We start from the raw sequence: 14,390 nt of genomic DNA on the forward strand, positions 1-14,390 counted from the left end.
GGTCACAGGACGAAACTCACGCCTCTTTTGAAGAGTCGATGCCACCAAATCCTGGTACAATTGAGGATGATGACCCCAGAACTGCAATGATGGCGTCTCCCGGGCCTTTCGCAGGATGCGCTCCTTTAACTGAAAATCGTGGACACACACCAAGATGTCTGGCGGGGGGCCCCCTCCACGTCTAGGCAGCCCGACCCTATGAGCCCTGTCCATCTTGATCTCATGGAGCTCCTCATCATCCAAGATCTGTAGAAAGAGTGCCAGGACATAGCCCCTTAGATCACCAGACTCCCCGTCCCAGGGCACCGACCTTTTGCGGATGTTGTTCCTGCGGGAACGATTCTCCAGGTCCTCCGCATGTGCTTGAAGGTCCAGGTTCTGCTCCGTGAGCCGAATCACATCCTGTTGCAACTGGTGCACATCGTTCGCCACATTCAAGTCATGATCCTCCAAGGTGGCCACCCTCTCACCGATACCGTCCACATCCCTCCTCACCTCGCGGAGGTCCGATGCCAGCTGGGAACGCAGTTCCGAGATGTCCACCTTAATGGAGGCGAATAGCTCTATCATGAACGCCTTGGTAGCAGGAGCCTCATCATCCTTGGATTTGGGTGAGGCGCTCGTCCCAGGGGACGGCGGCTGCTGGGATCCCTTGGATGGACCATCCTTGCCAGGCTTCCCTCTCCGCTGGGTAGCGGCCATCACAACGCCCCTGTTCGCTGACAGCAGCTCCTGGGCACCGTCCGTTTCCCCCACGACTAGCAACTCTAGGCGGTGTTCCTGCTCGATAGTCCCCTGGGAGGGAACTCGCCGTCCAGGCTACAGACGAAGCTCCGCTCCGGCCAGACTCCCACGTGAGTCACTGCGGCACTCAGGAAGATGGACCGCCACGGCCAGACCAGCCCTGACGCGACTAGGCCCGAGTCCCCAAAATGCAGCCAAGCAACGAGCCCCAGCACGTTCGGACTTCCAGGGCCCGAGACCAGCGTCAGTCAGTGACCCGCTCCACAAGGTCACTCAGCTCTGGTCCTTCTGCGAGCTAGATGGGTGTGAGGGCCGAGTCTCCCCAAAGTCCGCTCCAGGCCGGGGGGTCCCTCGCTGGGCCTCAGCCGCAGTCCAGAAGCGTTGGCGCTCCGCAGGCAGACCACGTGGCCCCAGGCCTCTGTCCTTTAATGGCGGCCCCACGCAGCGGCACCAACGCCAGCCAAGCAGGGAGAAGGGCGTCCCCCTGAGATCCCCGACTCTATTGAGCCGCGTGGCAACTTGCGCCGATCACCCCCAGGAGCGGGTCCAAGACTGGTCGGAACGCTGCTCGGCAATCGATGGAGGGGCCCCACCGCAGCAGCGCCGAACACCCCCGCAAGGCCAAAGCAAATCTTCCATCCCTTACCCCTGCCTCGCGGAGATCAGCGGCAGCAGACAGCTCAGGTATCGGGAGGGGGGGTAGATGCACGAGCGCGGCGGCCACTTCAATGTCCAACCCTCCGCCGGCGCTCTCCTGCTGCAGGCCTGCTCCTAAGCTCCGGCGTCCGCCTCAACTCGAGGGCGGGGAGTTACAGGCCGCTCTCCGCCGCGGCCTCCGCAGCGCCCTTGCTCCCTCGTGCCGATCACCCCCAGGAGTGGGTCCAAGACTGGTCGGGACGCTGCTCTGCAATTGAGGGGGGGGCCGCGCCGCAGCAGCGCCGATCACCCCCGCAAGGCCAAAGTTGATCTTCCTTCCCTTCCCCCTGCCCCGCGGAGATCAGCGGCAGCAGACAGCTCAGGTATCAGGAGGGGAGGGGGGTGCTGCACGAGCGCGGCGGGTCACTACAGTGTTCAACCCTCCGCCGGCGCTCTCCTACCGCACGCCTGCTCCTAAGCGCCGGTGCCCGTCTCAACTCGAGGGCGGGGACTTCCAGGCCGCTCTCCGCCGCGGCCTCCGCAGTGCCCCTGCTCCATTGTGCCGCCTCCGGGGACCCGGTTCACTCAGCCCGAATGCTCTCCTGGGTGGTAAGGAGCGCCCCTGGGGTGAGGGCACCAAAGACACACTGCTCTGGGGTGCTATACAAGGCTCAGTGGTAATCGGCGCCGGAGGGACAGCAAAACGCGTCTCACTCCGTCGCCATCTTGGCCACGCCCCCGTGATTCCTTTTTTTGCTCTTGCATTTAAGGAATCGCAAATTGCGATTCCTTAAATGCAATGTAGGTAGCACAAAAGAAAGTGCACTTTAGCCTTAAGGAATCGCTAATTGCCACCAGCTTCAAGTTTGTGGTATTAGCGATATCCTTTAAAAAAGCACTTTTTTGCTTTTTTTAAAGTGCCATGTGGCACACATTTATGCCCTTAGTGCATGTATGTGCGCCACATGTGCACACATGTACATTTCAGGGGTGCAACAGGGTGTCCTTATGACACCCTTGAAATAGCGCCCGCTATTTGCGATTCACTAATAGGGAATCGCAAATGGAGAATATCTTCCCATTCATTCCTATGGGCCTCCAAGATCATAGGAATGAATGGTTAGGTATTCCTTATTAGCGATTCCTACCTGCATTCAATTTTGCGAGTCCTGAATAGCGAATTGGTAAAATTCGCTATTAAGGATTCTCAAATTTGATTTTACCTACATCTGGCCCTACGTTGTCAATTTGCTTGAGCTCAGCTGGTCCTACCTGACCCTGCTCCTTTTAATTATTTGTGGTTCTTCAGTGAAATTTACTTTGGTGTTGACTTTTGTTTACTTTGGTGTTTGTCTTTTTGTGTGCCTCTGCCCTGTTCTTTGCCTCGTCCTGAAAGTCTAAAGAACGTGGGGGAAACCCAATCAACCCTTGTAGGCTTGGGCAATGGTTAGTTTATGTAAAGGGTGACTACAAGGGATTTTGTTTATTCGCTTATTTACAGTGATTTAAGTGCGTTTGAGTTACAGGCTTCTTAAGTCATTAAGCCCAGTGTATCCACAGGAATACTTCAACATTAGTCAACAATTTATAAATAAATATATTCAGGCTGTGTGCTTCTTCTCTTCCTAAAAGTGGCAAGGTCTTGGTGGTGGAAAGGGGCAGCTGAGCAGCAACTGTTGGTAAATACGCTCTCTACATCTTGCCTCCATATCTACCCAACCCCTCAAAAATACTAGAAGTAAGAAAGAGAAAGGGGAAAAAGAAAGAAGAAAAAAGAAACAGTGAATGGAATGAATGAATGAATATAACATTTATAAAGTGCTACCTTAGCCCAAGGGCGTCAAGGCGCTGTAGCGAAACAATTTACAGACAGGAATGGACATGCTCAAACAGGGGTACATGTAAAAAGCCAGGTCTTCAAGGCCTTACGGAAGAGGGAGTGTGACACCTGCCCAGAGAGATCCTCCGGGAGGGAGTTCCACAGCTTCATGATACAGTGTATCGAAATAAAGATTAAATGAATTAAATGAGTTCCACAGCTTAACGGCAGCAATAGAAAAAGCTCTACCTCCCCATTTCGCCTTTTTAAACCTCGGTACTGTTAGCAGATTTTTGTTTGCGGACCTAAGCTGCCTAGTAGAAACATAACGCTGGAAATTTTTTTAATACCATCAGGGCATAAGCCATAGTAGAAAATATGGGTCAGGCAGAGGGTTTTAAAAAGAATTCTACAGTCCAAAAGAAGCCAATGCAGTGTGAAGAGAGAGGCTGAGACTGAGTGGTATTTTGGCAGATCCATCACCAGCCTGGCAGCAGCATTCTGCACAAGCTGCAAACGTCGCACCAGTCCTTTGTTAATGCCCAAATAGAGGGCATTACAGTAATCCGATCTGGACATTACTAGGGCGATGACAGCCTGTTTACGTGAGGCAAACAAGAGAAACTGGGAAATTTTCCTAAGGATCTTGATTATCCCAAAACAAGTGGACACTGTCCTGTTAATCTGCTGGCTCCAAGAAAAGGAATGAATCAAGGCAGAGGAAGAAAGGAAGAAAGCGTAGGAAAAGCAAAACAGAAAGCAAGAAAACAGATAGGGAGAAAAAATATCTGAAATAAAGGTGATAATAGGACTAGAGAACATTGAGAGGAAGAAAGAGGGGAAATCAACACATTTTTAAAAACAGCAGAGGGGAGAAAAGGAGGAAGAAGTAATGAAAGAAAAGAGAATAAGAAAAGTACAGAAAGACAACACATGAAAGATGGTGAACAAAGAGGACAAGACAGAGAAAGAAGCCAAGACTTAAGAAAAGGATAGCAAGAAGGAAAGTATAAAAGGAAGCACTGAAACAAAGAAGTAGCAAGAAATAAGAAGAGAAAGCAAGAAAGACGGGAGAGAGGAAATGGAAATTGATAAAGTAGAGAGATAGGGGAGGACATAAGACAGGAAAGTAGAAGGAAAAATAATTGGAGTAAAAGAGAAAAGGGAATGAGTGAAAAAGGAATAGAACAAAAGAAAAGGAAGCAGAGGAAAAATTGAGGAAAGAAAAAAGTAGGAAAAGAGACAAAGCACAAGAGAATAATAATAATAGAAATGCAGAGAGAAAAAGAGGAAAGGGGCAGAAAGAATGCAAGAAAAAAAGAAAGAAGGACAAGGGAGAGAAAGCAAGAAAGAAGAGAGGAAAATAAATCAAGATAGAAAGAAAAGAGGTAGAATTAAAAAGAGGAAAAAAAGGAGAAAAAGATAGAAACAAGTAACAAACAAAAGATAAAGATTTTTCTGTAGTAGATAGGCTATACCTTCCTCCACCGTCAGCTTCCAAGTCCTTAACAAAATAGGTGCTGTCTTTTAGAGTGCTAAATTAGCTGGTGGGCAGCTGCATATTCTCAAACTAGCAGACAGGCAAATATTATGTGTGAGCCACTCAGCTGCAGCCTGTGAGCTACCTGTAGTTCCAGATTAACCTGTTGGAGACAACCGGTATAAAGACAAGCATGATTAAATAATAAAAAAGATGAAGAACGGGAACAAAACAATTACTAGAAAATGAAATTATTGGAAACCAGCTCTGGCACTGACGTGCCTTTCTTTTAAGGCAAATGTGCACATGTGATCAGGCTAAACACCATCTCTGGCAGCAGAAAAGAGCCAATGGCTGAAGTGAGCTAACCAGTTGCCCAATGCTAAATGCTGTGGTGGACGGAAACAAAATATGAAATTAAAGTTGAACAGACTAATGGATGAAGAAGGTTCATAAAAAACCCTTCTATATATTTACATATGTATGTATTTTTAGCTATGATTTCTTTTTATTACATGAGGCTATGGACACTGCTAAAGATGTTGTTATGCCAGACTTAAATAGAAATGTCTAGCGGTTTCTTTTGGTTTGCAACTGCAGACATTCTCCTTTGTGGTTATGATTATATCATAAATATGTATTGTTATTGTTTTATTGTTATTTTTGTTTCATCTGAACTGACACATCCTTGGAGAAGAAGGACCCTAGACACTAAGAGCTTGATTCACAACGGCAAACTCACACTTTTGTGTACGTTTACTTTTATTTTGGTATTCACATACTACAAGTTAATAGCAAGTTTACAAGTGCTGAGACTCTGCAGTTGGGGCAGAGAACTACGCACATAAAAAGACAGCGCAGGCCCCCATTCTCTACAGCGAGGAGAGAGCTACACCCCAATCCCCTCCTTCTGCATAAAGCTCTGCACCTTCCTTACTAGACATGGCTCCCAGTTTGCCTGCCTTTGACTGGTGAAACCCTCATGGGCGTCACAACCGCTCACCTGCAAGCCTCCCTTTTTAGGTCTAGGGATCTATAAGCTGCGCAAAGCGCAGCTTCCGGTCCGGCGAATTAATGTTTTTTAGTACGGCTTCAGAACCCGCCTCCCTGCTCTGTCTCTCCACCATTGGCTGGCTTCCTAAATGGAGGCCAGCCATTGGAGGAGAGAGCCATCCCTCCAAAGAAGCCCCGTCTTTTTTGGATTTGGGGGCGTACGTTTTGCTGTTCTTTAGACAGTGACGTCGTCCGTCACTCAGCACAGCAAAACACGCCCCCAATTCCGAAAAATGCCATAAGCTTTGTGGCCGCCATTGTTGCCCAGCCGGCGCCGAGTAAGGTGATGCTGCCGCTTTCCACCCACACTAGAGCTGCTTCCTCTGCTCTGACGCGGACATGGGCAGTCAGGTAAGTTTTCTTTTTTTTTTAATGTATTTTTTTACCCCCCCGCGCCAGTCCCGTCCCCCCGCGAGTCCCGCCCCCCCGTGAGTCCCGTCCCTCCGCGTGTCCCGTCCCCCCCCGCGAGTCTTGTCCCCTCTGCGACTTGTAAGAAAAGTTCGCCCATTTAAGGCTTGTTCCCCTCGTCGCTCTGGTCTGTGCCCACCATCCCTAATATGTGTCCGGCATCTCTGTTCTGTGCCCCCCCCCCGCGGCGCTGGACGTCTCAGCAGCGGAGGGGTCGTGCAGCTCCACCGGCCTGCCGTGGCCCCTAATGCACGGGGCCCTAGGGCGTCACACCTGCCCAGGCTAAGAGCGCGTGGACGGAGCCCAGAGCATCGCATTACTGCAGGGCTGGGACGAGTGCACTATTCTCAGGTGGTCACCACTGCACACGCGACCAAGGGGCTGCATTATTCCGACGTGATTGCTTGAACAAGGGAGCCGGGCAGTGGTGCCTGTCGCAGGTGGACACTCGTGCACCAGAGCCGCGGTGCTGCGCAGCTCTGGAGTAGGCAGCGCAGCACGGATTCACTGGTGAACTGCCCTTATGGTGAAACTAGTGTACGAGAGTCGGGGTGCTGCGCCGATCTACAGTGGACACTCGTGCACTGGTGCCAGGGTACTAAAATGCTCCGTGGTGGGCATTAGTGGGCGGAGCCACGTGCACTACTACTTTTGGGTGGACGCTTAAGCCGCGAGTGAGGGGGCTGCACTGCTCTGGAGTTGACATTTGTGCACCGGGGTGCCGGACTGTTCTAGGGTGGATACTTGTGCACAGGAGCTAGAGTGATGGTTCGTGTGTGGTAGGAATTAGTGCACTGCATTACCTAACTTTAGTGCTCCGGACCAGGGTGCCGGACTGTTCGGGGGTAGATCCGTGTGCACGGGGACCAGGGGGCTGACTGCTGTGCGGTGGGCATTATTGCACAGGGTCCAGGGTGCCGAACTGCTGTGGACACTAGTGCAAGTGAGGCAGTGTCCTGTACCACTTCGGGACGAGCACCGGTGAGAGGGGCCAGGGGGTTGCTCCGCGCTGTGGGAGCACTAGTGCACGGGAACCTAGGAGCTGCACCATCCTGGTGGAACACTCGTGAACAGAAGACGGAGGTGTCAGTCTTCCATCGGCTCTGCAAGGATGAAGGTCCTGGGAGTGTGTCTAACCCTCCTCGCCCTTCCTCTCATTGTTAAGGCGTCTGGAGGAGGTGAGTCCATAGGGGACATGTTGGGGTGTCTCAGTCTTTGCAGGGTGCATTCTACCCCCTCCATCCCTTCAGGAACTCTTGCGCATTGCAGGAGTTCGATAGAGAGGGCAGGAAGGAATCTATCTGCATACACCCATACATTGTAAATCACAAAGCTAGTTCTGAAGTAGAATTTGGCCTTATGGCCAGAGCTGCTGACTTTGGACTTGGACAACGAGGTTCCATTCCTGGCTTTAGCTCAACAACCTGTGATTCTGGGCAAATTACTTAATCTCCCTGCGCTTTAAAACAGAGAGTAATATAATCTGGGGCTCATGCAAAGCGCTGTAAGGACACTGGGCTAAATATGCGCTATAAAAAAATCAATAGATCTGATGTTTGGGCTTTGGTACCCCTGACATTGCTCATCTACCCGTAGTCTAAAGCCAGTAGAAGTAACAGGAAGTATACTGGGCTGTTGCAACACTGTTTCCAAACTGTTCCTGGCTTAATGCCTCTATGTAAAGGCCGTCAGGATAGATGAGTTTAATATTTACTGATGAAACATGCAGTGATCTCCAAGTCATTGAATTCGAATCTTGGCAAGGCTGGCTCTGACTTTCACCCTTCTGAGGTCGGTAAATTAGGTATCATTAAAGTGGGCGATAGTCACATCTATTGTTTACAGTATTTAAAAACGGAAGGGGTGTGGTATGAAGCGTTATATTAAGATTAATGTATACTGCCATGCAATTCTATTCAATATTTTTATTAATAATGATAATGGCCAAAAAATTATATATTTGAAGATTCAGTTTTTCAGCTGATGTGTACACAGCATCCTGCTCAGACGGTGCTGTTGTGTGCTACATGGTATTGACACTCTTCACATGGTCACATCGGGTGATGAGACATTTTTGCACGATGAACAGCCATGACAACGAGGTTCCATTCCTGGCTTTAGCTCAACAACCTGTGATTCTTGGCAAATTACTTAATCTCCCTGCTCTTTAAAACAGAGAGTAATATAATCTGGGGTTCATGCAAAGCGCTGTAAGGACCCTGGGCTACATTTGCGCTATAAAAAAATCAATAGATCCGATGTTTGGGCTTTGGTACCCCTGACATTGCTCGTCTACCCGTAGTCTAAAGCCAATAGAAGTAACAGGAAGTATACTGGGCTGTTGCAACACTGTTTCCAAACTGTTCCTGGCTTAATGCCCCTATGTAAACGCCGTCAGGATAGCTGAGTTTAATATTTACTGATGAAACATGCAGTGATCTCCAAGTCATTGAATTCGAATCTTGGCAAGGCTGGCTCTGACTTTCACCCTTCTGAGGTCGGTAAATTAGGTATCATTAAAGTGGGCGATAGTCACATCTATTGTTTACAGTATTTAAAAACGGAAGGAGTGTGGTATGAAGCGTTATATTAAGATTAATGTATTCTGCCATGCAATTCTATTCAATATTTTTATTAATAATGATAATGGCCAAAAAATTATATATTTGAAGGTTCAGTTTTTCAGCTGATGTGTACACAGCATCCTGCTCAGACGGTGCTGTTGTGTGCTACATGGTATTGACACTCTTCACACGGTCACATCGGGTGATGAGATATTTTTTCACGATGAACAGCCATGTGATTTGGAACACCTTACATATAGCTTTCCAGGTCATGGGTGGTAGCTCTGCACTGTTGTAACTCAGTGCGGTGTTTTCAGCTTTGATGGGAGGCAGCATCGGGTACTTTTGGTGGTTCTGTTGGGGTTGTTAACTGTAGTTCCTGAGCTGCTTTGACAAAGTCAACTCTCAAAAGCCACGGCCAACCTTAATGGCTCATGCCCAAACCCTAAAGGATCACACTTTCAAAACATTACAAGTTTGCCAGGCCTGTGTAGGCCAGTGCACCTTCCTGTCTCTCTCCCACACTGTCTCACACACTCTCTCTCACTCTCTCACTCTCTCTCTCACACACACTCTCTCTCTCACACTCTCTCTCACACACACACACTCTCTATCACACACACACTCACACACACACACACTCTCACACACACACTCTCTCTCACACACACACACTCTCTCACACACACACACACTCTCTCACACACACACACACTCTCTCTCACAAACACACTCTCTCTCACACACACACACTCTCTCTCACACACACACTCTCTCACACACACTCTCTCTCACACACACACACAAACACACACTCTCTCTCACAAACACACTCTCTCTAACAAACACACTCTCTCTCACAAACACACACTCTCTCTCACAAACACACACTCTCTCTCACAAACACACACTCTCTCTCACAAACACACACTCTCTCTCTCACAAACACACACTCTCTCTCACAAACACACACTCTCTCTCACAAACACACTCTCTCTCTCACAAACACACTCTCTCTCACAAACACGCTCTCTCTCACAAACACACACTCTCTCACAAACACACACTCTCTCTCTCACACACTCTCTCTCACACACACTCACTCACACTCTCTCTCACACTCTCTCACACTCTCTCACTCTCACACACACTCTCTCTCACACACACACTTTCTCTCACACACACACACACACACTCTACTACTCAACATTACTCACTCATAATTAGTCATTCTATACTACTCACTCTTTACTACTGAAACTAAAAATACACTTTGTATATGTAAGGGTGTGGCTGTGCATGTAAATATGTGTGGCTCTAGGACTATTTACTACTCACTCTCTCACTATTTAATACTCACTCTTTCACTTTGTACTACTCGCTCTCTAATACTCGCTTTCCTAATAACTCTCTCCTACTCACTAACTACTACTTACTCTGTTTGTGGGTACTAATGCAATAGGTCTCGCATATGCAAGCTATTGGCAATATAAATGATAATGCCATTTATTTGTGATTTTAAAAAAAAGAAATGTCATGAGCAATGCCAATAGCTCTACCTTTAATAATGCCGAGACCATTGCATTGTAAATGCTTGTTTATCTTGCCTTGCAGATAAATGCTTGCGACTCTGGCCACAGTTTCAGAGCTCTTACACTGAACCACATCTCTATGACCAGATTGCCTGCTGAGAGATACTTTTACAGCCAAGAGATGATTGCAACACAACAGAGGTCATGTAACAGAGAAACACAACATGACATTGTGCTAGAAGTGATGCTTTAAACCTAGCATTGAAATAACCCTGGAAGGTAAAACTGCACAATGTTTGAGTTCAGAAATTCTAAAATCCCATGCCAAATGTGACCGGTGACATGGGTGAGACCACATTCAAAAGTCTCAACCACCAAACTGCAAAATGTTTAAGAGGTCTGAACACAAGAGTGACTAAATCTTAGTGGGAGAAATGGAGAGGGACGGTCACCCTTTGTAGGGTACTTCCATCAATATACCTGGTCTGGCCATTGTGTGGTACAGACTCGTTAAACCTTGTTTCAATACCTCCATGGTCATTTGAAGCACGCCAATTTATGTAACAATTTGGTCCATCATTGTGGACCTTGATGAGGTCTTGCCTGCAACAGCACAAGCTGTCCCTTGCGACGATCTATTGTTTCCAAAACAAAAAAAACTCAAAAAAGGGGCTTTTTGCTCCACCCATTACTTACCATTATTAGGCTTCACTGCCAGTCTTATTTTCTTCTTTTTCATTGGTTAACATGTCAGCACTTGTCCGCTTCACTTCCTCTCTGTATGATGGCTTTCTTCTTTTCTATAGCATGGACCAAGTTCTGGTTGATTTTTTGAATAGCGTACTTCCACACTGCCTGTACTTGGATTGACGTAGATTTTTAATTTTTTTGCTTTTGCCCAAAAAATATCAAGGGGGCAGAATATCTTTATAACATTATCGAGGGACAAAATAATCAAATGTAAGCATATAGAGGGAGGTAAGGATTTACTATTCTTATCTCTACATCTACGTACCTTGAAGATATATATAGCAACCAAGATAGATATATGTAGAATTATGTGTACAAACTTACCTTTTGATATTTTGGCTCGCAATGTTGTAACAATATTCTGTCCGTTCCAGGTCCTGAAGGCGTTGGCTGCTGAGGCTTGTTTTCTTGTGTTCTCCTTCCTGGTGTGTCTAGTCTGTAATTTGGTGATGCCAGTGCGCCTTACCCGGAGCTGACTTGCTCTCTCTCTCTCTCTGTTTTCACTGACCCACAGTGCCAAGGCAGGACCAGCACTACTTTAGAAAAAGATGTTTCGTCAACCAATATCACAGAAGGCTCAAATTAAATTTTTTGCTACATCAACAGATTTCTGTTCTTAGGGGTTCTGGTCATACTCTTTCGGATGGTATCCCGCTTCAGTGACCTGAGCCTGCAACCCAAAGATCAAAATGGTTGCCAAATTATTGATGCATGCAGCAGCAGTCAACAGGAGTTTTTTCTTTCAACTAATATAGCTGTGCAGGCTTCTTCCCCACATTCCAGCATCAGAACTAAGGGCCTGATTTAAAGTTTGTTGGACGGGTTACTCCATCGCAAACATGGGGGATATCTCATCCGTCATATTACAAGTGCAGTCGATCCAATGGCACTTATAATACGGTGGAGGGGACATCTGTCCCATTTGTGACAGAGTTACCTGTCGGCCGAACTCTAAATCAGGCCCTTCGTCTTGTTACATCATGGCTAGACTTCCGTAATAGCGTAAGCCCATATTTGGGAATATAAAGGATATTGCCAGGCTGTAAAGGCTACAAAATGTAGCTGCAGGCATGTTATGAAAGCTAAGGTAATTCAGAAATGCGTTCGGGCCACTGAAGACCCTTCATTGGATTTTAACCTTAGAAAGCATTCCATTAGGTAGGTCTGCCGTTTGTCCTGGTCCCATGGATGCTCTTAACAGCAATAAGGTCTGCAACCCACTGTCGTGGCAGTACCACTTTTTAGGGGTGTCCCAGATGAGTAGCAGCACAACAATGGAAAAGGATGTGGCCTAACTCCTACAGCTGTCGACCTGGAAGCTGGGGAACCGGGTTTGAGGCTCGGCAGGAATCCTCAACATCCTGTGATTCTGGGCACATCACAATCTCTATGTGCCTAACAAAAATGAATGTGTCCGTCTGTAACGCAACTGGTGCTCATGTAAAGCGCTCTGATACCTTCGATCCAAAGGCAAATGCTAATAGTGTTTATTAATTCGCTTTAGAATTATCAAAGGTACTGAAAGTGGGATACAACTTTCACGACGATTATTTGATTGACCAACACTTAGTAGGTAGGTCATGTACAGTATGTTATAATGAAAATGTTTTATGTTGGTGGTTCCTATAGATGAAGTGTTTTCAGCTGATAGATTCTTTAAATAGAGAGATCATGACTGCACTCTATGTAAATGTGATCAAATTATAGATAATAAGGTACGAAATAAGGACAATGTAACAGCTGTTCTCAGACCATTATGATTGTAATAATGGTAATATTGATATATTGTTTTGTTATCTTTACAGCCCTGATGATGTCCCCTTAAGGACGAAACGCGTAGGCTGTTAACTGTTTTTTCATTTCTACAATAAGAAATATCATTACAACATATACCAAGATTGGATTCTGAATATTGGACTGAACTGCTTGTTTGAAACAAAATGAACGCTTCTGTAGGAAATTGAACTTTTTTGAATAAACAACAATGGATTTCAACATGGATTGTTGATCGTGACTTCGTTAATTTGGGTGCTCCTTTCGTCAATATTTCATTTGTGGTTCGTGGGTTTGGTCTTGACGGTGGACCTAAGAAAGAAGAGCATCCGCTTAACTAACAGGTGACTATCAGAACTTGAACTAATTACGTGCACTTCTCCCTGGTGTATGCGGAGGGTTGCCCTCGCCGTTGTTCCTTCTTTTGATTGCAATTACAATATAATACGATACAAATTCCCCAAAACAAGCCTTAAATAACACCTTTTAGCTCTACTGCTGGATTTCACCAGGACAGCGTGACATAACTGTTTGCTAAAGTGCTGCCATTTATTGTGGTGTTGGTAATGTTTCCCTTACCCTAATCCCTTTATCCTTTTCTGTTGATTATAAAACTCTGGCACTGAGTCAGATTGGCATCTACCATTACTACAAATGCAATACCAACTAGGATCTCAAGTCAGATTGCATTTTCCATTTCCAACTACTCGAGCCAGCACTGTGGTCAGCATACATTTAGTGGGGTAACCAGACAATTGTGTTTGCTATAAGCTCGCCTCTCCTAGCCCTCACTTCCTTTGACTGTGTAATTGGCATGCATTGACTCCTTACTCCAAGAGCAATCAATGGCTATATAAGAATAGGCAGATTTGGGAGGCACCTGTGTTTTTTCCACATTCCATCTGCAGCACCTCTTTGTGACATACCCATGCAGCTTGGCTCATGAAACCAGACCTACCTTTGACCCTCAGTTATTTGGGACCATCACTGATGATCCCCAGAGCAGACATTCTGGCAACTTTAACACAGATGATCATGAAGCTTGGACGCAAGCTTAAATGTAGTTGAGGAGCCTATAATGGATGAAATTTCTAAATCTACTACAGCATCAGCCCCCTCGCTCCTTTCTACTTTTCCTTTAAGCAATAAGTACGCTATTTTGGATTTAACTCATGCAGGAGGTGGACCGGAGGTGGTTGTTCAGAAATCCCCTAAATTAAGGGACGATTAACCAAACATATCGTTAAACTGTGAAATGTTAGTATCGTTTTGAAATTATATCACATTAGTGGTACTGGCCCTTTAACAAATGCAGGCGCGCCTTTAAAACCCTTGAGTACAACCCACACGCGTCACACGCCAACTTAGCACCGCGCAGACAGCTTTCGTTGCAGCGCCTAGAGAAACTACGTTCCCGTATAACCGGTAAGAAGAAACTGCTGCTAGCTCGCTCGTGATTCCGCATAGCGTTTTCATTTCAGAACATAACGCTTCTACTTAGAGTGTTTTTAAGCGCGTATGAAACAATAGCGTTTTTTGGAACTGTGAGTTGTATAACCTTGCCGCATTACACTTAACGGATTTGAGCTCCCTTAAAAGACACGTGAACTTCTTTTATTGACATTAACGTG

Source organism: Lissotriton vulgaris, chromosome 4_1, assembly GCF_964263255.1.
Source record: "Lissotriton vulgaris chromosome 4_1, aLisVul1.2, whole genome shotgun sequence".
Taxonomy (NCBI): Eukaryota; Metazoa; Chordata; class Amphibia; order Caudata; family Salamandridae; genus Lissotriton; species Lissotriton vulgaris.